The 27,083-nt window shown below is 50.6% G+C and overlaps 1 protein-coding gene across 1 annotated transcript in view; it reads right to left on the reverse strand.

Annotated features, from left to right (window-relative positions):
* Window positions 1-22,856, reverse strand: part of Tcf20 (transcription factor 20) — a 176,268-nt gene extending 153,412 nt beyond the window's left edge. Inside the window, exon 1 of the mRNA XM_063264058.1 lies at window positions 22,603-22,856. The gene's annotated coding sequence lies outside the window, so the exon portion shown is untranslated. The remainder of the gene's footprint in view (window positions 1-22,602) is intronic.
* Between the last annotated feature and the right edge of the window lie 4,227 nt (window positions 22,857-27,083).

The following is a 27,083-nucleotide window of genomic DNA, read 5'->3' on the forward strand; positions in this document are numbered from 1 at the left end:
GAGATTAAATTCAGGTAACTCAGGGCCTGTGTTTAGAATAGCACCAAGCAGTAGTAACACCCACTAGCATTCCTTTGCCTGCTGTTACTCAGTCCCAACTTCAATGAGACTTTCCTACTGTCCCCATGAGACCACGAGGCTTTGTGTGGAAATTAGAATGTAGTAACTGTTCAAATTCCACATGGGCAGGTTGAGATTTCTGAGCAGGTTTCGGGAGCATGGCCGCATGCACAGTGGCTGACTGTCAGCTGCTCTAGTATTCAAGTGCCCATCTCTCCTTCAGTATAGATCAGGCTCACCTCCTGGACTTTACTGTATCTGCTCTGAAGCAGGGGGATGTCCCTTTTGGACATTGTAGGTGTTATGGCTAAGGCTTGGTCTATATTGAAAGAAAGATGGGAACTTGAATACCAGAGCGGTTGCAGACAGGTCTCTCTTGTCCAGCCTTGAACCACGTGGACAGCTCCTGCGTGTATATCTGGGAGCCCCCCAAGGGTGTCTAGGCTGCCGACGTTAGTAGTAGGTATTAGCTCTAATTGGGAGATCAGCTAGTCCTCTGATGACTCAGAATTGTTCTGGAGACCATGGAAGGGGTACCACCTGGAAAGAGGAAAGCAGAAACTCCATAGGGGGCTCTCTTGACCTCCCTGGACTCATTGTCCTCAATTTTCCAGTTTTCCTGGCTCCTGGATCCAACTCCTTTTTAAAGATTTATTTATTTTTGTGTGCATTGGTCTTCTGCCTGCATGTCTATGTGAGTTCTCTGCCAGGTTCTCTGGAACTGGAATTACAGACTGTTGTGAGCTGCCATGTGGTTGCTGGAACTTGAACTCAGGTCCTCTGGAAGAGCAACAAGTATTCTTAAACCACTGAGCCATCTCTCCAGCCCATTTTACTCTCTCTATAGTAACAATCTTTTATTTATAGCATTCATTATTGAACTGTGTATCATCCACTTCCACCCTCCTTCCCCCCAAATCCAGGAGTATAAGGGTTCAGGTCTTCCTCTCTTTTTGTTATTTGGGGTTCATTTGACACAGGGTCTTATGTCTCCCAGGTTGGCCTTGAACTTGCTCTGTTGACAAAGATGACTTTGAACTCTTCCTCCCCCTGCCTCTGCCTCCCAAGTTCTGGAATTACAGAGGTAGGCCACTATGCCTAACTTCAGTGTGTCTTTATTCCTGCTATACTAATGGTACCCTACAGTGTGCAGAACAGTGCCAAGCACATAGTAGGTGCTCATGATACTTGTAATGGAATAAGACTCTCCAGCTAGGGCCTGGAGAGATGGCTTAGCGGTTAAGAGCACATGCTGCTCTTACACATGATCAAGATTCACTTCCTCGGACTGGGTAGCTCGCAACTGTGTTGAACTCCAATTCCAGGGCATCTGATACCCTCTTGTGGCCTCTGGGGCACCTACACCCACCTCGTGCACATACACTTCAGGCAAGCGTGCCATGTGCATACACACACACACACACACACACACACACACACACACACACACACGCACACACGCACATAAAGTAAAACCTAGTAACTCTTAAAACAATCCTCAGGTGGTGATGTTAAGTGTGCAGGGTGGGATGGCGATGCTCCATTGCCTGTGTGCAGCTCCCCTTCCTAGGAGACAGCCCATTTGCGCTGTTAACTCAACTCCCAACCCCCACCCTGCAGCAGTAGAACTGAGGAGGGGACCTAGGGTCTTCCTTGCCACTCAGCAGTCAGGCAGTCACTCCTCCGTGCAACAGGGCTTCTTGGGCCAGCGGGGTAACTTGGGCAGTTTTCTGGCTCACCGCTCATTCTATGGCTGTCTGGTGACACAGAGAGACTCCCGCAAGCCTAAGGCTCCGTCAGACATAGCCTAGAATTCCCCCTTCTAGAGCCTAGGAGGATTTCTCCAGCCCACCCACCCCTCTAAACTGGAGGGGCTTCTCAGCTAAGCCCCAGGATGTCATGTGGGGGCTGAGCTCCCCGCCCCTCGCGTGCACATGGCACTCCCCCGCTACAGTTTACAAAGTGCGTTCACAGACATTATCACGTCGGCTCCTAAACGCCCCCTAAAAACCACAATAAATCTCTCGCTCTGGCTCCGGAGCCCACCGGCTGCCGCGTAATCACTGAGCAGAGAGGCCTCAGGGCCCAGAGTCTGCCAAAGCCTTCTCGGCGCCAGCAGGGGCAGAGGGGGATCCACGTGGGCGGGTGGCAGGTGGCGGGTGGCAGGCCCAGCTGGGGCGCTGCGGGAGAGAGGAGCAAGCCCGAGGCCCAATCCTACAAAAGCAGAATGTGCTGTCTCAACCCAGAAGTTCTCTTGGGAGAGGGGCCAGCAGCCTCAGGATCTGGAGGACAGAGGCTCGGTGGACCGAGGGGCCAGGAAACACTACAGGAGACCTGGAGGCTTAGCTCTTGGGAGCATCACTGGGAAATGTAGCGGAGCCATAAAAATTGTTCTGTTGGGAAGCCAGGGTTATTTGGCCTCAGCTGGTTCTACTCTCGCCCTCTACTTTTCCCACCCCCCAGATAGCTGTCCTCAGTGTGACTCTGTGGCTGGTTGTAGGGTCCTCTTAGCAGATCACCCCAAGGACAGGAGTACCCTTCCATGCTGCTCTCTGCCTGGGACTTTCTGCTGCCCTTTTAAACTCCTAGCCTTCCTCGAAGGACAATTCAGAGCTCTCTATAGGTAGACCCCTCCCCAAACTCCAGAGGTGGCTCCTCGGACCCCTAGCTGCACCTGAGTCCCCCTGCTTGAATCCAGTCTCCTTTCCACTCAGTTCCTTGTGCCCAGAGGACAGCAACTGTGTCATCCTGCAGTGAAATGACCCAGAGATCACAGAAAGAATACCTACTGATGAGCCACAGAACCTCGGCCATGACGCCTGGGACAGTCAGCCCCAAGTGATGATAACCCACAGACAGAGGCAGTAAGGTCCTGTGTTTACAGCTGGGCTTCTAGCCCTGAGTAACCACAAAGGGGGGAAAAATCTCCCAAATGCCTGGGAAGAATCAGCCAGTGGCTGTGGTCAGGGTTTTGTTTTTTTTACATCTCCCAGGGTTCTCAAAGTTAGAGAAGCTCAGCTTACAAGCTGTGGAAAGTTCAGGAAAGTTTAACTAAGCAAAGAGAGGGAGGGCCTGACCCACCCAGCTTCGGCTGCCCTTGGCAGGCTTCCTTCCTGGGCCTCCTCTCTTCTTGGTGACCACCTCCTGGGAGGCCTTGGCCTTGGCCTCTGGGCTGTGGGGGAGGCAGCTGACCTAACAGAGTGGTGGCTGTGGTGTCACGGCAGGCAGAGAGCAGGTGGCATCGGCTCTGAGGCCTCCTGAAAGGAGGCGGTTTCTCCTGTCCCCAGCCTTCACAGGCCTGGGGGATCAGGACACTGTAGCCCTGGAAGTCTTAGCCAGGAGATATCTGAGGTAGAAGCAGGGAAACTAGAGAGGCTCATGGGGGTGGGGCAGTTGTCCATATTCCCAGAAAAGACCTCTGAGTCCACACCCTACAGGCTCCAGTACCAGTTCCGATGACCTGGCCGCTGGGCCTGACACCCCAGCTCCTTTCCCCTAGTAAGGACCTGCATTCAGAAATACACAAATACACAAATCCCTACAGCACTTGGAAAAGGGTGTCAGCCCACTTTTATAACCAGCCAGAAGTCGGCATAGATCTTTCTCCAAAGAAGACATGCAAATCAGTGCTGGCGATGTAACTTGGAAGGTAGAGTGCAGCCTAAGACGGACAAAGCTCTGGGTGAGCTCCTCAGTAGTGCGGCACACTCTTGGAATCTGGGCACTCAGGAGGTGGAGGCAGGAGGATGGAAAGTTCAAGGTCACGCAGAGGTGGCTCTTTGGGTAAGGTACTTGCTAACAATCTTGAGAACGTGGGTTCAAGCCCTTGAACCAACATGACAGAAGATGAGAACCAATTTTCTGCAAGCTCAGCAAGCTCAAGTTGTCCTCTGATCTTTACAGGCATTGCAGCACCACACACATACATACACACATACTCACACACATACTCACACACACATACACACACTCACACACACTCACAAACACATACACACACTCACACACACTCACACACACATGCACACACATGCACACATTCACACTCACACATACACGCACTCACATACATGCTCACACACATACGCACACATACACACACTCACACATTTACACACTCTCACACACACATGCACACACTCACACTCACACATACACGCACTCACATACATGCTCACACACATACACACATACTCACACACACTCACACTTACATATACACACTCTCACACACACTCACAAACACATATGCACACTCACACACATATGCACACTCACACACATACGCACACTCACACACAAGACACACACATACTCACACACACTCACACTTACATATACACACTCTCACACACTCACAAACACATATGTACACTCACACACACATATGCACACTCACACACATACACACACTCACACACAAGACACACACATATGCACACTCACACACATACACACACTCACACACAAGACACACACATACACACACTCACACACAAGACACACACATACACACACTCACACACACTCACAAACACATACACACACTCACACACATACACACACTCACACTCACACACGCACTCACATACATGCTCACACACATACACACACATACTCACACACTCACACTTACATATACACACTCACACACACTCACAAACACATATGCACACTCACACATATGCACACTCACACATATACACACACTCACACACAAGACACACACATACTCACACACCATATACACACAGTCACACACACTCACAAACACATACACACACTCACACACATATACATACACACTCACACACAAGACACACACATACTCACACACCATACACACACACTCACACACACTCACAAACACATACACACACTCACACACATATACACACACACTCACACACAAGACACACACATACTCACACACCATACACAGACACACACATACTCACACACACTCACACTTACATATACACACACTCACATACACACAATCACACATACACACACTCACACATACTCACACTCACACACTCACAAACACATACGCACACTCACAGACACACACATACACACACTCACAAACACATATGCACACTCACACACATACACACACTTACACACAAAACACATACATACTCACACACCATACACAGACACAGACACACACACACACATAGACATGGACAGGAACACAAACACAAAAATAATGAATGTAAAATTTTTAAACATTCAAGGTCATCCTTAGCTACATACCAAGTTGGAGGCCAACCTTGTCTGATTTTTAAAAAAGAAGATATACGAATACATCATTAGTGATTGATCAAAATACAGGGAAACATCATTCCACACCCACTGGGATGCTGGCTGTTATCACGTTATCAAGGAAGATGGGAAATAATAAGTGCTGGTGGGCATGCGGGAAAACCAGAATCTTTGTGCTCTGATGCTGGGAGTGAAAAATGGTGCAGCCACCAAGAATAGTATACTACAACACCTAACTAGTCATATACACCCAAAGAAGCAAAAGTACAGCCAGGCGTGGTGGCACACATTTGTAATCCCAGCACTCGGGACAAGGGATCAATTGTTGAAGCCAGTCAGGCTACATAGTGAGATCCCAGAGTGTTAGGTAAAACTCTGTCCCCTTAAGCATGCTGACCTGAATTTAAAACCCCAGTGCAGCCAGACACAACAGCATGCACCTGACATCCTTGTCCTCCAACGATGAGATGAGAAGTGGAGACGGGAGCACTCCCGGAAGCTAACAAGGCCAGGTAGCCTAGCCTACACAGTGGCCAACAACAAGAGAGCCTGCTATCTTGATAAGATAAAAGATGAACCAACAACCAAGGTTCTCCTCCAAGCTTTACATGTGTGCCCTGGCATGCATGTATCTGCACACAGAAATCTGTACTCAATATTTTTCTTTTTTTTTTAAAGGTGGAGCACTATTGAGGAAGATACTTGATGCCAACCTCTGACCTCCACATGTGTTCACACACACACAGTTGGAAAGAACGGGAGAGAAGAGAGGAAGGATGGAGGCCGGGAGAGGACAAGTTTCCACCTTATATTTTGTGCAGCATCATTCACGGCACTGAAAAGGTGGAGACAGCTCAGGTGTTCACTCCCAGATGAACCGTGGTAAGTGTGTTCCTTGGACTATTACTCAGCTGTGAAAAGGCAGAGTACCAGTGCCTGCTGTCACCTGGATGAGCCTTGAAAGCATGCTATGCACAAGGACACAGATCATCCGTTTCTATCTTTATTTCATTTTATTTTAATTTTTTAAGTTTTTTATTTTAAGCATTCAAGACTGTCAAAATCATAGAGAAAGAAAATAGATTAGCCATTGCTTCTAAGCCTTTTGGCTAAGATCAAGGGTAGAAAGTAAATTAGTGGTGACCAGGCCAGGAGGTAGGAAAGAGAGGAATGGGGATGATTGTTAATAGGTTCAGGGTTTCTTGGGAGAATGATTAAAACATTCTGGAAATAAACAAAATCAGTGCTTACACACGTCTGGAAATATATTAAAAGCCAGCATATCACGCACACACTTTAGCGACATGGAGCCAGAAGTGTTGGCACCCACATCTGTAGTCCCAGCACTTGGAAGACTGAGGCAAGCATTTTGAATTCAAGACCAGCCTGAGCTAATTGTATCTGTGTATGTAACTGTCAAAGAAAGGAACATCACAGTAACAGTATGATTAAATATATACAAAGTTACTAGTTATAGAAAAAGAAAAAATGTTACAGTATGGAAATTATATTTCAATGAAGTTTTTTTTTTTTTTTTTTTTTTTTGGTTCTTTTTTTTTCGGAGCTGGGGATCGAACCCAGGGCCTTGCGCTTCCTAGGTAAGCGCTCTACCACTGAGCTAAATCCCCAGCCCCGAAGTTTTTTTTTAATGGGGTCCTTGCACTTCAGTTTTACTCCCTTAGGTCCCCATGATCCAGTTCTGTGACCCAGTCAGGCCCAGGCACTGCCCCTTCAAGCCACCATCCCATAGCAATGAAACAGCAGCTACCAGAGACCAGAAACTTTGACCTGGAAGACTTGACCTGATTTCTCCAATGGGCCTGATCTGCCCCTGCCTCAGACCTGACTGCTCCTGGTCCCCAGAGAGGCCGTGTCTGTCCTCGTCCCTGGCTGATTCTTCCTTTCCATGAGCACATCATGTGTGCACAGTATGCCTTCCTCAATCACAGCTCAAGGCAAGGCTGCGGGTGAGAGCTGAAGGCTACCTCTGGGAACCTCTGCCCCATCAGTGAGTGCGCTTGCTGTGAGGAAGCAGAGGAGACCCCCAGACACAGTGGAGAGGCGGGTCAAGAGACTCCAGGAAGGAACCAGAGTGCTAGAATGAATGACACCGGTGTGAGGGAGAATGAGCCCAGGATGGGAAGGGGGACATTTCCTAAGCCTAGAAAACTTAAGAAGGAGCCCATCTGGGTGAGAACCCAACTGAGGTAGCTGACGGGTACTCCATAAGCAGTCCAGACCTCAGCAGCCCCCAGGACACTTCCCTCTTAATCAATTAATTCATTATATATAAATACACCATAGCTGTCTTCAGACACACCAGAAGAGAGCATCTGATCTCATTATAGATGGTCGTGAGCCAACATGTGGTTGCTGGGATTTGAACTCAGGACCTCTGGAAGAATAGTCAGTGCTCTTAACCACTGAGCCATCTCTCCAGCCCACTAGCCCCATTCCTTTCACGGGAAGTTGAAACTCATCTCTCACCTGTCCAAAGCCAAGGCTCCCTCACTGACTTTCCAACCCACACTTCATACACTTGCCTTTTATCATTTTTGCTACCTGCACCCCACCCCCAAGAACCCACAAAGTGGGTCTCTCTGAAGCTTAGAAACTTTGCATGGCGCTCCGTGGCCCTCACAACAAAGGCCAGACCCTGTAATTGGGCACACAATCCCTTCCTCTGTGGATGCGCTAGCTGGTTTTGCAGCCTGCCCATCACTCACACACGACCCACTCCACACCCATGCCACACCTTTACACACAGAGTACAGACCCTTTCTGCCCTTGTAGAGTGGCTGTCCTGAGCCTCAGCAGCACAGAGTCTGGAACCCAGAGGAAGTGATTCTATGTCCTGTCCCATGTTAGTGTGTTGTGAAGTTAAAGAGGGAGTCCCCAGAAGGACCCCTGTGGCTTTTGACCATATGGGACAGGTCAGGAGAGGCTGTTGGACACTCTCTCTCTCTCTCTCTCTCTCTCTCTCTCTCTCTCTCTCTCTCCCCCTCTCTCTCTGTCTCTCTCTCTCTTTTTTTTTTTTTTTTTGGTTCTTTTTTTTCGGAGCTGGGGACCGAACCCAGGGCCTTGCGCTTCCTAGGTAAGCGCTCTACCACTGAGCTAAATCCCCAGCCCCCTCTCTGTCTCTGTTTATCTGTCTCTCACTGTCTCTGTCTCTCTGGCTCTGTCTCTCTCCTCCTTTGATACAACATCTTACTTTATAGTTCTGGTTAGCCTGAAACTTGCTATATAGACTAGACTGGCTTTGAACTCACAGAGATTCACCCGACCCTGCCTCCCAAGGGCTAGATTAAGGGAGGGCATAAGTACTATTTAATTAATTACAATGTTTTCGAGGCAGGGCCTCACACAGCCCAGACTGGCCTCCACTTTGCTTTGCAGCTCAGGATGACCTTGAACTCCTGATCCTCCTGTCTCTACTTCCTAAGTGTCAGGATTACAGGTGCATGCCACCGGGCTTGTTTTAAATGACACTGGAGATTGAGTTCAGGCCTCAGCTCGTGCAAGGCAAGCATTCTACCAGCTGAGCTACGGCCCCAGCTCTAGGACATGATTTTAAATGACATAAAAGCATGCTTACCTATCGAGGCACATGTGGTCACAAACTTGTGATTATCTTCACAGAATTAAGAGAATCCATTAGTATCCATAACTCTGTCTACCTTGTAGAAAAGTGACCCTGGGCCCAGATACCTGACTGGGCAGGAGAGCAAGGACCTAGAGCATGGAGTTCATGGGAAGCTGGGTGCTGAAGCGAAGAGAGATGGGTGAGAGGAGAGAGGAGGATAGTCAGTAGTGGGAAAGGAAGAAGGGACAACACTGGGGGAGGAGGGACAGAGGGTGGGCAAATGCAGGTGCTCAGAGAAGAGGGAGGGAGGGAGGAGAATATCGATATAAGCCCACGAGCAGTGCTAAATGCAGCCTCCATCCAGAGCAGACTGAGGCTCTCTCTCTCCAAGGACCGGACCCAGGAACTTCTGGGATACAAAACCAGAGACCCCAGCTGTCTTCTCCCATTGGCTGTCATGTTAGAGTTCGTCTGTTAGCGTGAATGGTTACAGTCACAGCCACCCCTACACCTTGCAGGTCCCCTTTGCCTTGTGGGTCCCTGTTGAAGTCTATCCTTAGGTCTCCAGCCTCCCTTAGGGTTCAACCAGACATCTTGGCAACACCAACACCCTCAGTGCTTTCTGCCACTCGGCAGTCAGTCAGGAGCCTGTTAGCGCCTCAGCCCCCTGCTTCTGCCTTGCCCCTCCCCAAATCCTGTCTTCCTCGGCAGCCAGTGGGACCCTTGCAAATGGCCCATCCAGGGGCCTCAACATCTGGCCCTACTTCCTCCTGGAGCTCATCTGCTACCACATGGCTTCTGCCCTTCCCCCAACAAGCTAGAGCCTCCCTGCCTTCTTGACTGTGGTCGGCCAGATCCCAGTCTGGGCCTTGGGTCTTGGCTTTCATCTCTGCCTGGAATGGCTCTTCTCCCAGAGGTGCCCCTCCCTCTGTCTTTGCTCAGATGGCACTTTCTCAATTAGACCCTCCTTGGACACCTATTTATAATTGAGAAACAAAATAGCCACCATCTCCTTCTCTGCTTTATTTTTTTCTCTCTGGTGCTTAACACTCTTGATAACAACATATGTTCCTTTCTTATTATGTTGGGTTTTTCTCCCCCTTGTTTTTGGTGTGTTTTTCCTCTCTCTCTCTCTCTCTCTCTCTCTCTCTCTCTCTCTCTCTCTCTCCCACCTCCCTTAGACTATCCATGAGGAGGGGAGGGGAGGAGGGGGTTTTGCTATCCTCTGTTCACTCCTACGTGTCAGGATGAGCTGGGGCCTGCAGGACACTGATGAGGTTGTTTCTGTGATGCGTGTAGAACGGGGCCAGGTATGGTGGCAGTGCACGACTTTAGTCCCAGCCTCGGGGAGTCAGGTGGACAGAGCTCTGTGGAGAATGAAGGAATGAATGAATAAATGATTGAGTAACTGAACCCCCTCAAGGGGTTCAGCCTTGGATCTGGACAGGGCTGGGTTACCCTAGGCCCCAAGTTAACTCAACCTCCCTCATGACCACCTGGGTCTTTGGTCCTTCCTGGTCCCATCCCCTGATGAACTGTCCCAACCCAAGGGCCACCTGTCCTCTCTTAGCAACTGACAACAGCACAAGAGGCTCTCTAGTGCTGAGCTGAGTTCCACAACAGATGATCCAGTCCAGAGCCATCCCAGCAGCACCCTCTCAAGGTGGCGTTGGTGTACCCTGGCCACAGGCTTCTCAGAATGCACCCTGAGCTTCCAGGAATGGGTGGGAGAGAGAGTAAGGTACTGGTTGAATGAGGAACAGCTAGCTAGGTGTGAGCTGCCATAAACTAGAAGCCATGGGCTGTCCCTATCCCCAGATACCACTATGGGCTGTACCTAATGACAATGCTGGTTCTCCCTCTGCCAGGTCACTGTGCCAGGTCGAGGAGTTGGGGGGTTCTCGGGTCCATCCCACTACTGGGTGCTGATAGCCACATGGATGAGGCCAAGAAATGAATGAGAATGAGGACCCCCATCTGGACAGAGCAAGGACTTGTACAGGTTCACAGTGGTAAGGGTCAGACAGTCAGTTACTCCTCTGCAGACCCAGAGGAACATGGCAGCTGTGGAGGTCAGGAGCTCACATGTTCATCTGTGTGCTCACACTCATACCTGTGTACATTACCGGGACAAGACTCACAAAATCATTGACAAATCGCATCCACATCCTGGCCCCCTAGCACCCTAGCACCCCAGCATTCCCAGGTCTGGAAATGTGAAATGGCAGAGGGTTGCAATGACTTGTGTCTGGACCACAGCAAGCCAGGATCAGGATGGCCCCCCTCCCAAAGTACAAGTCCTCTCTAGGCAGCCACTTCTCATACAGTCTCACTGGTAGTCTCTGCAAAGCCGGTCTAGTAATGCCCATGTTCCAGGGTGGTCAGAGTTAGCTATGATCAACTTAGATTATTATTGATTTTATTAGAAGGGCTGAACATTCATTCCAGAGGCACCACCGGGCCCCAAGTTCCTGCCTCCCACCCTGCTCAGCCCCCGGGACTCACACATCACAATAATGACGTGCGTGACAGCGCGTGTCCTGGCTGACTGGTTCTCTGCGGCATTGTGGTTTGCTGCTTTAGAAGCCCAACTTCATTTAGTCCCCCAGAGAGTCCTGTACGTTGAGCTGCCGCTGTTGTCCATCAGCAGACGAAGAAACAGAGAGGTGCTCAGGGTCACCCAGCAGACAAGGGGCCCAGTTAGAGCTTCAGTCAAAACCAGCGATGCCACTGTCGGGCAAGACAGCAGGCTGGTGACAGACTGCTCAGATCCAGGCTGCACATGGGATTTTGGGATCTGTGCCTCAGCCAGGACCCCACCCACCCCCCACCAGGGGACACCAGTGAGTAAATCCTTAGAAGAGTCCATAATATTGGAAGAGGTCAAATGTCTCAGGACAGCCTGGGTAAAACCCCAAAATGAGGAAAGAGCAGCTCAGGTCGGGCCTCCTCCCTTCTGTCTAGGTCCTGCCTTTGGCCTTCTAACTCATGAAGCTCGGAAAGGTCCATGTACCTGTCCCCACTTGTTTCTGTCACTTCTCCCAGTGTGTAGCTCCCATATTCTCCCAGGCTCACTGGTGTCAGACCTGATGGATTCCCAGTCAGAGGCCTTGTTTACTGCACTGTCTTGCCTCACAGAAGGAACAGGGCCCAAGAGACTGGGCAGGTAGACTGAGTCAGCCAGAGTAAGAGCCAGAGACACGATCCCAGGTAAGAGCTGCTTAAGTTTGCCGATCTAGATTCGATCCTTGGAGCCCACATCAGAAGCTAAATGGAGCGATGTGTGTCTGTAATCTCTGTATTCCCACATGGAGACAGACAAGTCGCCCAGGGTGCGGGTGCAGAGCAGGAGAACCCTGGCTTCAGCAAGCTCAGTGAGGTTGAAGGAGAGAGCCTCACTGCAAAAATTGCCCTCTGACCTCAACTCACATGATATCCGTATGACACATGGCTTGTTTGCTTGCTTGTTAAAAAAAGAAACAAAGAAAGTGTGGTAAGTATTAGAAACAGAGTGGGCAAAGAACAGAATCAGGATTGGAATTCCAGAATCATACCCTAAACCCCCGAAGCCTGGGTTCTGTCCACTGCCCAGGCCAGGAGATTGAGACCGCTCATTGGCTTTGAAGTACACAGTCCTGGACTGAAAGCCTGGCTCTGACATTCCTCCAGCCAAGCTCCCCTTTCTTCCCAAACTTGGCTTTCTGTCTCATGAAACGAGGTCTCGTATCCCAAGAATTATTCGCCTAGGAAGGGAATGTAGCTCAGTGGGTCGAGTGCTTGCCTGGCATGCACCAAGCCCAGGGTTCTGTCCCAAGCACCACAGAAACTGGAAGTGGTGGTGCACACCTGTAATCCCACCATTCCAAAGTCAGAGGCAGAAGGGTCCAGAGCTCAAGGTCATCCTTGGCTACATAAAAAACTTGAGGCCAGCCTAGACAATGAAAAACCCCTATCTCAAATTCTCTTTTCTTTTGGTTTGATGGTAGAGCACTTGCCATGAATGGATAAGGCCCTAGGTTCCATCACTAGCGCTACAGAAATAAAGAAGTAAATGTTTAAAATTTTATTCAAGGTCTAGCAAGACGGCTCAGTGAGTAAAGACGGCTTGCCCTCAAGCCTGCTGACTTGAGTTTGAACTCCAGAATCCATGTAAAGGTGGCAGGAGGGAACAGACTCCTAAAACTTGTCCTCCTGTCTCCATGTGCACACATTATGCTACACACACACACAAATGTATATGTTAATAATAATAATAATAAAAAAAATTTAAGCATTAAATATTGTATTTAAGCAAGCATAAAGTCCCTGTCGGTATCCAACAAATGTAAATGCCTAGACAAACAGACAGTTTGCAGGTATGAGCGTCCCCCAACTCTCAGCACCCCAGCTTTAAGCCGCTTTCCAGCTAGGAAGCTGTGAAAGGCAGGGCGCTGGTTTTGAAGTACCCTGTGAACCCTGCTTCTCCGAGGGGTCAGAGGCCAGCACTGCTGTTAAGCCCTGCTTCTCTAGGCTTATGTTGGGGGTTCCTGGCTACTCAGTATGTCTGCCATGCCCAGCCCAGGTGCCAGGTAAACTCCAGAGACAGATGTCTGGACACTCACCTCTAAAGTCAAAGAGGCAACGCCCCTGCACCGGTGCTCTGCAGGGGCCAAGCTGTGAGGTTGCTCCTACTCAGCTTATAGGGGACGCTTAGAGGCCCAGGATGGGTGTTTACTGAGCACTGTCTGTGGGTCACAGGAGCTGGGTATCTTCTTGATGCCTAATATTTCTGCAGCCAGGTATGAACAGAACTACCTCACGGATATGGAAACTGAGGTTCGGAAAGCCAAAGAAACCTGGAGTGCTCAGTGTGGAGACCCTTCTGTCGGTCTCCCCTCCAACCACAACAGAGGTTGTTTGAACTCTGGTGAGGGCAGGGAAGTCATGACTGCCAAACGCCACTTTGGGGAGCAGCCTGTACTCAAATGTGGGCTGAAGTTGACCTGTGATACCCCTTCCCAAATCCTCAATATGTCCAAATGCTAACATTTGCCACGCATGGAGTTAGCGTCTTGTTCCCAAGGCAGCCTTCCGAGGGCAGCCATAGAAGGTCATGCCCAATCAGCCAGTGTGCCTCCCTCAGGTAACTGCCGTCTACAAGCCTGTTTCTTCCAACTGTAAAATAAGAACATGCACAGCCCATCACACTTCCTAAAGTAGTTATGGGACCTTACGGGAGTTACCAGAACATTGTGGAAGCATCTTGAGTCTTCAGAGAAGCGCCACACAGTGGGGAAAGGCTTGAGGGTTCTCCAGAGACCCAGTGCACTTCCCCACAGAAAATATAAAATATGACCCTAGATGAGGGTAACCTTGCCAAGGGAAGCAGAGCAGTGTCTAACCTGTAGTATCCTGGCTATCCAGACCTGGCCAGACAAATTCACAAGGCCTATCTAAGTATTCAAGACTGCCCTTGAACTTCTGATCCTCCAGCCTTGGCCTCCTGAGTATTAGGAGAGATGACAGGCCTGCGCTGCCTGCCACACCCCTGCTAAGACCCGGCCTTGCTAAGGGCAGCAGGGAATGGGGCCAGAAGTGTCTGAGCCAAGTCCTTCATCTGTCATTTCACAGCTGTGTGGTAAATGTAGCTGTCAATCATCTCTCTGGTCTGAGCCTTGACTTCTCCAGGAAAAGCTTGTCTGTCAGAGCTGTGGGGCTCAGCAGCCCGAGGCCTTCAAAGGCAGAGCCCAGCACACTTCAGGTCTGGGTCCCACTGGCAACCGACAGCCAGACTACCGTCCTCTCAGTGAGGGCTGTCCTTCCGAGCCACCCTGTTCCTCAGAGCCTTCTCTACTCTTCACCACTCAAGGCTTATCTCAGCCTCTGGGAGGCAGGACAGTGAGGCAGGAAAAGCGCTTAGTCAGGAGTCCACAGATGGGGAAACAGGACTTGGAGAGGGAAAATGAGAGGCAGCTAAGACACCATGCACTTTCTTTCCTTGAAATATTTCCACCATAACCCCAGCCCAAAGCACCCTTTCTCCACTAGCCTGGATCCCACTGGTCTGTAAGGCTCCCCCTTTCTCAACCTATGCTCAGCCCTTCACAGTCCACCTACCCTCAGGGTCCTCAGCCACGCCTCTTCACCCACTGGGGTGGCTCTCATATACCCACTTCTTAGAAAGTGTCCTCCCATTGGCTAGAGCCTTTCCTAGACACTGGTTTCCAGTCCAGCTTTGGGAGAGGCCCTGAGAGTGGGGAGTGTATGGGTGTCTTATCGAGCACCCAGCATGCAAACTAGCACATCTGACACCCTTGTACCACATCCAACCATGTCTCTACTCTGTCACTCAAGACCTGTTTATGGGGTCAGCAAGATGACTTGGTAGGTAGAGGTGCTTGCTGGTTAAGCCTGGTGACTTGGGTTCATGCCCTGGAATCACCATAAAGAGGGAGAGAGCTGAGTCCCAAAAGTTGTCCTCTGACCTCCACTTGTACACACACACACACACACACACACACACACACACACACTAATATTTGTTTGTCTTTGAGGCAGGGTATCTTTCTATAGCTCTAGCTATCCTGGACCTCACTCTGTAGACCAGGCTAGGCTTGAACCCACAGAGATCTGCCTGCCTCTGCCTTCCGAGTGCCGAGTGCCGGGATGAAAGGTGTGTGACACCACTGCCTAGCACGGTATTTTCTTGTCAAGTCATGTTTATGGAGCCCTGTGTTAGGTACCCGGGATACATGCAACAGTCGAGAAAATAGGCAGAGCCCTGCTTGGATGCTCGCTCCAGCACTGTAGAAGCAAATACCACTGTATAGAGAGGTCAAGTGCTAATAAGTGCTATAAAAAGCAATGGAGCTGAAAAGGATGGGGAGGGGGAGGGAAGGATCAGAGCGCTCCAGGAAGTACGGGGAGTGAAGAGCAGAGGGAAGAGAGTACCGGGAAAAGGAACCGCCTGGTGCTAAGTCCTGAGGTGAGAAGCCCAGGGGAGTCGCAAGGTCAAAGAACCAAGGGCAGGATTTTACTCTGCTCCTGAGTCAGCCTTTGCAGGCTCAGGCAGAAGAATGTGAAGAACGTGCTCCAGGGAGTGAGAAGGAAGCAGAAAGACCCTGGAGAAGAGGAACTGGAGCTGCACCCCTTTCTTTGGGGGAAAAGAATGTCTGGATGGAAAGACTCCAGAAGGCACCTCCCAGGACACGCAGCCTGACTGGGCAGGAGGCACCTGGAGGCTCAGCTCCTTTGAGCAATGGGGAACCAAGGGAAGTTATGTGCACAGAGAGGAGAGGTTCCCATCTCTCATCTCCTCACGCTCTGTTTGACAGGGCTTTCCCAGTCCAGGCCTATCGGTGCCTGACTGCTGGGCTCAGAGGACAGCCACAGGACTGGTAAGACATGCTGAGCTCTGGCTACTTCCCTGGCCTCTGAAGTCATTTATCCTCCCAGCAGTCCCATGACTTAGGTGGGTCCTGTTTCTATTTGGATTTAGCAAATGAGGAAACAAGGTGCAGACCCACAGCATCTTGTAGCTAGCAGGAGGCAGAGCCGGGACACCAGCCCAGACAGACGTAGACCTGCTTCTAAAAACCCACATTGGCCTCTGTAGCTGAGCCTGGTCTCTGCCCATGAGAGTGGCTGATCCCCCTGCCAGGCATCAGGTACTTGGGGCTCTTCCAGCTGGCAGAGCAGGGTCAATGCATCCACACCCCCACCCCCACCCCCACCCCTACCCCCACCCCCGCCAATCCAATTTACAGAGAAAGAAACCAAGAGGAAGCAACACTTTGGAGCCCAAAGCTTGCCTTCATCTGAGACAGCAACCCAGGTCTCGGATGGGTGTCAAAGCCTGAGTTGGGAGCTTGCCAGGCCCAGTACAGTCTTTAAATTTCCTTAATCTGAGCCTGCTTTGAGGTTAACTACATTCCTAGGCCCTCAGTCTGCAGCTCTTTCAGTCTTTTCCTCCCTTGGGAGGGGGGACCGTGATCACCCCTGCCTGCCACGTGGTCCTCAGGCTCCGGTCACAGGTTCCTCCACCACTGTTCCTGACTCTCATTTCAAACAAGTGTTTCACACCAAGAAGTGCCCTGGCCACAGGTCCTGCCTTGCCCCGCTGACCCATTGTTTTCCCCGTCGAGCCCAGCAGGGACAGTAAAGCAGACCAGTGACCTTCTCAGGGCTCCACAGCCAGGAAACCTGGCAGAGGGAACTACAGTGTTTGTAGACAGAGGCAGGTCCAAGATCACGCCATAAAAATGGATTCCTAGAAAAACACAAACCAGCTATTTACCTTGTGAATTTTATTGCCCTAGAGAAAAAAAAAAAAGGACTCTCATTTTAATAACGAAGCAGGAGAAGGTCCACCTAGTCCCCCCTTTATTGGTGAACCAGGACAGAGTGAACAGAAACTCACAAGAGGCTGCGAGTCCGATTTATCAGCCACTTTGTCTCATAAAAACCCAGCATTTTTATTAAAAGAGGATGATAGCCAAGCGCTCTGCTTGTTTCTAAGAAAATTGCCTTTAATGTCGGGTAAGACTTTTTGGCTTTTTTTTTTCTTTCCTTTTTCCTTAATAATTTTTCAAACAAAGCTCAGATTCTCCCGACTCCACGCCTGTTCCTGCAGCCGCAGGGAGGGAAAGGGATTTCTGAATCCATCTGACATGTTGGATTTCTTTGTGGCATCCACTCCATCGCTCAGCAGCCAGCCATGATGTCATAAGCCCATCAGATTTCCGGTAGGGAGAAAACGCTGGGGAATTGGAAAGAGTGGATGTTTCTTATTCATCAAGAGGGGGAGTGGGAGTGGGGGATGGGGGGCACGATGTGTTTGGAGGAGCCTGGGGGGGGTGGCTGGGAGGGGGAGAGGAGAGAGGCAAGCTCAATGTTTGTAATATTAAATGTCAGACAGAACCTGAAAAGCCCAGCCACCCAGATGTTTTCTCAATATCCAGATGTCTGGCAAAGAGCAGCCCGTGCGCCCTCCCAGGAGACCCTCAGCGTTTTGGCTTTGACCTCAGATCTTTAGTGAGTTCTCCCTGCCAGGAGCCGTGCCTCCAGCATCCTCCCTTTGCCCCCGCTCTCAGGGCGGGATTTTGTTTTTTTTCTCCTTCAAAATCTTTACACATGGATGGTAGGGGGTAACCAGGTCCAGGATTTTAAAAGCTGTTGAAGCTGTGATTTGAAAAGTTCAGTCCTTGGAATTAGCTTCCAGAGAGTATGCAGTGTAAGCCAAAAGGAGGGGGGGAAATCCCTCAGCAGCCAACACACACACACACACACACACACACACACACACACACACACACACACACACCCCATATGTGACTCTTAAGCCATAGGACTTAAAACCCAAAACAAAACCAGCGAGGATGTGAACAAGGACTCAGGCTGACACTGAGAAGAGAGGAGCCTCCCCTAGGAGCACACCTCCCCCAAATCAGAAAAACACAGGAATAGCTTTGTTCTTCCTGACAAAGCCCCTTGCTTTCAAGGCGCCGACAGTTGCCAACAAAAGCACGGGGTAGAAGTAATTTACACTCCAACTAGGGCTTCCAGGACTCATAAAATATGGGAATGGAATTGGCTTGGCCAAGGAAACTGCTTCTGCACCATTGCAGTGGGGACCCCTCAGGCCTCAGACAGGGCAGGCCATGGCCTCCTGGTGGCCTGGCCACGTGCCCCTCTGAGGCCACCTCCCAGGCCCATGACATCACAGCTAATTGCCTCTGAAAATGAGCCAGGAACTGCAGGCCCCTCAGGGCCACAGCCCAGGGACTTCCACACAGAGGCTGAGGACAGGCAGCTGTGTGTGTGGAGGGACGCAACTCTAATTAAACCAGAGCCCTCAAATGACAAGCCCAAGGGGTGGCCGAGGGGACAGTAGCTGGCAGAAGGTAGAAGAAGGAAGTCAGTCAGAGCTCAGGGGCAGAGGTGGGAGTTCCATGCTCATCAATAGCGGCCTCTAGGTTTTGCAGATGAGGAAACAGAGGTTGAGTGACCTGCCCCAAGGCCACCCAGCTAATTAAGGGGACGGCCAATGCGGAAGAGAAACCACAGGTTTGCCACTGAAGTAGCTCTTCCTGAATGCTATCTAATTTAATCCTCACAACAGCCCTGTGAAGGGGTGGGGGTGGGAAGGATTACCATTAACCTCTGTGTCTACAAGAACCAGTGGAGCAGCAGAGAGAGGTTAAGTCATTTACCCAAGGTCACACAGCTCCTCATTAACAGAACTTGGCCTGAACTTCTGATTTTGAAGGCAGTGCTGGACAGGAGGAGGCGGTCGAAGTTTAGCTGGGAGCAGGGAATGTGATTTAAACACACGTTTAAAATGCTGCCGATCCCCACAGAACAGAAGGGAGTAAATCACTGCAAATTAATTTTTTTTTAAAGCTAATCCAAGCAGGAGGGCTGGCTGGGCTGGTGGGTAGGTGGGAGGCGGCTTTGATTCTGTCCCTGCCAGAACCTGAATGAAGTATGTAGACGGGTTCTCTAGCCATGGGCCCGCTCAAACCCCTGAAGCGGAGTGGATTGGAGGGAGATTCCATAAAAGCTTGGTCTGCAAGAACCTGACAGCCTGTCCCCAGGGGAGTTGCCAGGAGAGCAGGGCACAGAAGCTGTGAAAAATCAAATTACAGCCAGTTCTTCTAAGCGGGGTTCCAGCTTTCCAGCCAAGAGTCTTGGTGATCTGCCTCATTTCAGCAGCTCCATTTAGGGGTCTGACTCGGCGAAGGGAAACTGCTCAGGGTCCTGCTACAGGACAGGAAGTGGCATGTAGTTATCGTGGCCCTGGAATCTAGCTGTCAGGGGCCCTCATTCTCTACATTCCCTCAGTTTCCTAAGGGAAACCGCATGCAAGATATAGGAGCAAGCCCGGTGGGCAGGTGGGTGGCGCACATCTTTAATCCCAGCACTTGCTAGGTGGAGGACTGAGGATCTCTGAGTTTGAGGCCAGAGCCTGGTGAATAGAGCGAGTTCAGGACAGCCAGGGCTATGCAGAAAAACCCTGACTTGAAAACCAAAAAAGAAAAGAAAAAGTGGGAGGAGAAGCGAGGACCGGTGCTCTCCTTGCACCTTCCCTGGTGAGGCGCTTTGGCCCTGCCTGTGCTCTGGTGGAGCTGTGGGCAGTCTGTGCCTGCTTCTCCCTCTAGGCCTGCTGGCTTCTTTTAATCCATTTCTATGAGCGTGACCTGAAGCCGTGGAGCCTAGGTCTCCAGCCCAGGGAAAGGAGGAAAGAAAGAAAAATCCCTGCACACCTACCCGCCAGGCTGACCAACCCATTTCTTTGGGAAAGTCTGCCTGCCCACCTGTCCCTTTGCCTCCCATATGCCCAGCAGGAAATGGGTTCTGCCATCACCGAACTTCCACTTAATGGTGGGGACAAATATTAACCATGTAGTCCATACAAGGCATCGCCCCAGATATCCTCTCCCTCTCCCTCCCCCTCCCCTATCCCTCTCCTTTCCCCTCCCCTCCCCCTCCTCCGTCCTTCCTCCTCCCCTCCCCTTCTCCTTCCCCCTCCCCTCCCCCTCTTCCTCCCCCTCCCACATTCCTCCCCTTCTCCTTCCCCCTCCCCCTCCCTCCACAGACACATATGAATTGTCCAGTCAGGAAGGGCAGGGAGGCCTTCCTGGAAGTGGTGACAATGGGGCCCTGAGGCCCAGGAGATGAGGAGCATTATTGAGACCTCCTCTGGTCAGCCCTACAGAGAGGCTCTCTTTGACACCCACCCAAGCTTCCTGACTGGGTACTGCTTGTCATCTGTGTCCTCCACTGGTCTGGAATCCCTGTGAGGAGTAAGACTAGTTCTATCTTAGTCACTGCTTCATTGTCTGGGCCTAGCCACAGCAGGTGTTTTGTTTTGTATCAATCAACAGAATAGGGGCTGTGAGGATGGCTCAGCAGGTAAAGGGGCTTGCAGCCAAGCCCAAGGACTTGGGTTCAATCCCTGGGACCCACAAGGTAGAAGGAGATCACTAACTCCTGCAAGTAGTCCTCTAATCTACCCATAAGGACAGTGCTACTGGACCTCCAGCACAGATACACACACACGCACATATACATGCACACATGCACACTCATACACACACACACGCATATGCACGTACACATGCACGCGTGCGTGCACGAACAAACACACACACACACACACACACACACACACACACACACATGAACATACACACAAATGTTTTTAAAAATACCATCGAGGATAAAAGGGAGGAGAGGCTAGGTTCAGTTCCCAGCGCCAAAGTCAAGTGGCTCACAACCAACTGCAACTCCCATTCCAGAGGATCTGATGCCCTCTGGGCTCTATGGTCACCTGCTTGCACATGGTGCACATAAACTCCCAAAGGTGCGAGCGTTCGGCATGCGCGCACACACACACACACACACACACACACACACAGTAAAATACTATATGATCTGTCTATGGAGCCCTGGTTGTCCAGGAACTCACCAGGTAGACCAGGCTAGACTCAAAATCACAGAGCTCTACCTGCCTCTGTCTTCTGAATGATGACGGTATTAAAGACATAAGCCACCATGCCTGGCGATAAATCTTTTTTAAAAGCATAAACAATACATGCAAAGGTCCCACAGGGATCAAGGGTGCAGAAGGTGATAGAAAATGAGCTCCTCTCCCAGAACCACCCTAGATATGTCCGTATCTCTTCACCAGCAGGCTCCCCTCTGCACCCCAATCCCCAGTCAAAGCTCCTTTTTTTCCTTATAGAAGTGTGTCACTAATTCCCATCCCACTGGCTCTGCCCCAGGCTTGACACCTTCAGGAAGATAGACACTAGCGTTCCCGGCCAGAACTCTGCCACGAGCCTCCCGCCTCCACTCTTCCTTTTATCCAGGCTATACGGACACCGGGAGCCACAGAGGCAATGACAAACAAATTCAAGAATCCCAACACAGCACAACCCCCATTCTTCTGTCCCATCTATATCGCCCTACTCCTGGCGCCTCCCATGGCTTGCCGGTTCTCCTCACTGAAGCTGGGTGGAATGAGAAAAGCAGCCAGAACACGTGGTGTTAGTCCTGCCTTCCGATTCCCAGAGCGTGGTGGGACACCAAGTTATCCTCTTTCTCAGATTCCTCACTGGAGAGACGGGGACACTTCAGATGCAGCCACTTGTACCCAAAGCCAGATCGGCGGGATCAACGCTTCTCCTGCCTTGGTCTTAGAGTCCTGGGAGAAAAGGGACTACTGAACCTGAGGCTTGGGGGCTCCTTCCCGCACAAGTCGCCGTGACCGAGAGACTAATCTCCTGGGGACCCCGCGGAATCTGCGTGTGTGCGAGCTGCCCCCTTTCCCCTCCGGGAGCTACTCAAAGCACTCCAGCAAACTTTCCAGAAGCCTCTACACCTGCACGCTGCTCTGCAGCATCACAAACCACCAGCTCACGTCTACAGCTTCGCCTACTCTCTAATAACTGGAGGTCCCCCGAGTCCCAGGTCCGCGTTCATCTCCACACACTCTCCAACCACTGCGGACCTCAGCCTTGGGGATCAATCTGTCCCGGTTTCAGATCTCCCCGGAGCCTCCTACGCACCACCTGCGCTGGTCTACACCGCCTCGGGGACCCTCGGGTCGCTTGCATCTACACAGCTTCAGCAGTCTCCGGGTCTACACAACCCAGCACAAGAGCGATGCCTTCAAGGTTCACCCAGTGCCTCATCCCAGCGCCTACCTTGCCCGCGCACTCAAGCTCCCGTCCTGGTTGTGCCCTCTGGTTCACACATTTTGCAATCTTGTCAATGGCGAAAGGAAATCTTGTAATCCTCCTGCAGCCATATGGTGTTTGTTCCCTAACCCCCTTCTCCGTTTTTGGGTCGTTTTGGTTTTTTTTTTTTTTTTTTTTTTTTTTTTTTTTTTTTTTTTCTTTTAGGACAATATTCGTTCCTAACCGCGGTTAGCAATGGGCTCCAGGCAGAAGCAGCTGGCTGCGCGGGGCGTGGCCCTGGGCGGAGAGAGGGCGTGGCCTGGGCGGGCAAAGCGGAGTGTCTCGGCCCTGGCCTCCCTCCGCCAGGAAACCGTGGCCTGCGACCAAGGCTCCTGTTCCAGCTCACTATTGGTCAGCCCGCTCGAGATGCTGATGCCTAATTGGCTGAGACGAAGAAGGCTCAGTGGTGGTGGTGGTGTGTAGATTTTATTCTTTGCCTTTTTCTTCCCTGCGGCGGCTGCTGCTCTGTGAGTTCCTCCTGAACTCTGCAGCCTTTTTCCTCTCTAACACTGTGCTCCCCATCGTAATGCTTAATCCCACCCCGAATGACAACTACATTTCTTTGTCCTTCTCCACCTCCATAAGGTCAAGGGGTTTCTACTGCTCAGTAATGTAGCCTCAGTACCTGCCTAATAGTAGGCATATCAAACACATTTGTTGATTAAATTAATAGAAATGGTGCACGTGGGTTTTTGGGGGCTATCTTTAACGCTGGCAACAGTCCTAAGGGGGAAACGGAGGCGCAGAGATTGAGGGAGTGGTTACATATAGGCATTATATGTAGGCTCCATCTTTGAAGACAGCAGTGCCCTGTGGCGTACCAGAACCTGCTTCTCACGTGTCAAGTGTTGGACTAAAGCAGGAAGTGGGTTGCACTACGAGTTATTTCAGAGAATGTGCTGTCCCTAGCACGGCACTTAGCAGCGAAATGACACCCCTCCTGTCTCCATGCTAAGATCATAGTGACTGCCGAGCCCTCTTCCTCCATGGGAACGCACCTGCTTAACCCAGGCCACATTGTCAATCTCTGACTATTTGGACATAACACGTGTGTACCCAGGGGGAGCCAAAAGAAGGAACAAACCATGACCAAGTGACATGATCCTAGATACCGGTCTTTGGTTGGGATGTCCTTGGAGAATTCCTGAAAGGTCTTTTTGATTGAATAGTGTGGTTTCGGAGAAGAGATTGAGAAAGGGCTTCCCTGACAAAGGAGTGTGTAGGAGCTGCTCATGGGGTTGGATCGTGGTGGGTTAATGGACCAGAAAAATGCTCTGGGGGAGCCTGTTTCCTAGATAGTGTGTAGCCAGAGTCGGGACTGAGGAAGGCTGGCTTGGTGACTGATGAATGAGTTCTCCTTGTGTCTGTGACTTCACATGCCCTTCTTATAAGAACATGAGTCGTTAGATTTAGGGCCCACCCTAATCCAGTGTAACCTCATTCTAGGTCAATTATATCTCTGAAGACCCAATTTCCAAACTAGGTTCATTTATATTTTTCAACCCACAGGCTCCTTTGGGTCTGTGAACAGTGATCGCAGAAGCCTCCGAGGCTGCTGGGGACAGACTCCCTTCCCAGCTGCCCACTGTTCTCTCTTGGGCTTACCTCCAGCTCATTTCTGATCCTGGCACCTGGTGGCCACTGCCTACCCAGAGCCCAGAAGAGAGGCAGCCCTCTAAATACTAGGACTTCTCAGACCTTCCAACCAACCATATCGTGCAGTGTAGTGCTCTGAGAAGGACCCCGCTGACCCCATCCTTCCGCCCCCACACCCACTGCCTCCTTCCCACCCCCATCCGGGAGATGGACAAGGACAATAAAAGCTATTTCACAAGCAGCTGGTGATTAATTGCCAAGTTAATTAAAGAGGCTGTAATTGCACTCCCGTTTCAGAGGTGGGGATGAGGTCTTGGGCAGGGATGGGTGGTCAGCTTAGGTCTCCCTGAGAAGGTGGAGTCAGCAAGACAGGAAGAAAAACAAACGGTATATTTTAGAAGCTTCCACCGTAGCTGAAATGTTTATTTGACACAGTTGGGCGGTGAGCCTAAATGTTTATGCTTGTCTCTGTACGTTTCTACATCTTTGAAATATTTCATTAAGGGGGAGGGGAGAATTCGCCAAGGGGAAAGCTAAGCATTTCTAAACTCTTGTTTCAGATTTATAAATGACCTCAAATACCAGTGTGCCTCAATTTACACAATGGAGAGGCCTTTAAAATTATGTGCAAATCGAACCCCGCTTGCCCACCCGGTACATCTTAAGGCTGCTGATGCTCCGTCTTCATTTCTGATTGATTTTCCCTGGCAGAGGCGCCAAATTCGTTGCTTTAAGTGTCAGGCTCTCTCTGTCAAGTAGTTAATGACCTATAAAGCACTTAAACCGTACTGGAGAAGACGCTATTTGGAGGCTCCCCTCTGTGTCCCCTCTCCCATTGTCAGTAATCACCCCTCATTTATTTGCTCTTATTGGTCTGGAATTTGCTCTAAGGGTTTCCCTAAAGCAGAGCCCTCCCTCCAGGAGCATCCAACTCTCTGGGAGCTCAGATGGGTCCTGGGGTCAGCATCCAGGGGCTGCCTCAGCAGGAGTGCCTTTCCTGACCCTGGGGTGGGGTGGGAGGAACTCTGCCATTTAACTGTTCCTCAGCCTCCTCTCCATTTCCCTCTCCATGATCTTCCGGAGATGGCGCCTGTCTTTAAGCCACTGGTGAATTAGGGAGTAAGAGAAGAAGCCCAAGGTCAGAATGAGCAGTGGCAGTGGTAGAGATGGGCTCCAGAGCCAGAGGCAGCAGAGCCAGGCAAGCCATCTGCCACTGGGTGAGAAGACCTGAGGAGCCCCAGCCAGAAGGGAAAGTACATTTGCTTTCTGTGGCTGTTGTGACCAGTTTCACAAACAAGGCTTAAAGCAGCACGCGGTTTTTTGACAGTGTGGTAAAAATCCAAAGTATTACCAGGGCAAAGAAGTCAACTGTGCTGTTGTGCACAGCCAGCCATACACCTCCAGACCAGACTGTAAGGCAAACCTCTCTGTCACCCTTTTCACCTTGGAGACTCACCTTCCCTGGCCACCGTCTCTCCCTCCACCTTCAAACCTAGCACATCAAACCTGCCCTCCCATTCCGTGTTGCCTCTTCCTGAGCCTGTAATCAGCCCATGTATTCTTCTGATAAAGACATTTGTGACTTCTGCATCTCAAGAGATTTAATCCCATCTGCTCTGTGAGGAGCGTCACAGGCTCCCAGGATTAGGGCGGGGACATCTTGAGAGGACAGAGAAGGCCACTCAACAAAGCGGTCCAGGCCATGGGTTGAGACTCACGCTGGGGCTTGATTCTCAGTTGCAACCCAATAGGTAGACTGCCTCAGACAACTTGTCTGGTCTCTTGTAACCTCAGTTTCCTCATTGGTGAAATGGGATCGGTGCTTGCCTGCCTCCCGGTGAGAGTTCAGGAGACATTTGACTATGAGGTAGAAGGAACTTCCTGTGTCAGGGCTGTGGTTGAGAGGCCCTTCTGAGGAAGAATGAAGAAGAGGAGGATGAGGCCAGGCAGAGTAGAGAAGGGCAACATCAGCTTCAAGGGAAGAGTGTGTACACTCACCTTACATGCAGGAACAAATTCTGTCCTGGGGGTGATGGACAGGAGACACAGAATGTGTCTAAACAGAGAGGTGGTTTGGATTTATTATGTCACTGGATTGAAGTCCTATTCCTTCACCAAAAGCTTCATCCTCTCCGGGTGTACAGTTCAGTGGTCTTCAGCATTTAACACAAGGCTGTGTAACTATCATCACTAATAATACTCTAATAAAACTCAACTCTAGAACATTCTCATATAAAGACCCTAAAAAGCAATCCCATACTCACCAGGAATCCCCTAAAGCAGGATGGTATGGGGAGGAAAACCCTAAAGGTCTCTATGGTCTTAAACCTAGAAGGAAGACAGGACAGCCTGTGCCTGCATTATGGGATAGTAATGTAGCCTCGGGGTTTGACCAGCCTGGACAGTCCCTCCTTGACAGCCCCTCCCCCTTCCCTTTCCTCACTTTGACCTTTGAAATAGAGATAATCTACCACCCCAGACTCACAGGACTAAGGGAAGGTTCAGGATGATGTTATCCAGCCACAGTAGACTTTTGGTTCATTCTAATTTTTGTCTTGAAACTCTTGTAGACGTAGGTTAGCTTTGAACTCGCTATGCAGCTTCTATTTCTGATCCTCCTGCCTCTAGCTCCCAAATGCTGGCACTCCATGTCCTGCCATGCCTCATTTATGCAGTGCTAGGGGTCAAACCCAAGGCTTTGTGCATACTAGACAGGCTTTCTACCAGCACAGCCATATCCCAGTTCCACATTGACCGTTTTTTCTTCCTGGATCTGGTACCCCATTTAAACTCCATTTCTCTAGGACTCAGCTGTTCATCAGAGAAGCCAGCAGCTCCCTGGCTTCACCCCC

This window comes from Rattus norvegicus, chromosome 7 (assembly GCF_036323735.1).
Source record: "Rattus norvegicus strain BN/NHsdMcwi chromosome 7, GRCr8, whole genome shotgun sequence".
Classification (NCBI taxonomy): domain Eukaryota; kingdom Metazoa; phylum Chordata; class Mammalia; order Rodentia; family Muridae; genus Rattus; species Rattus norvegicus.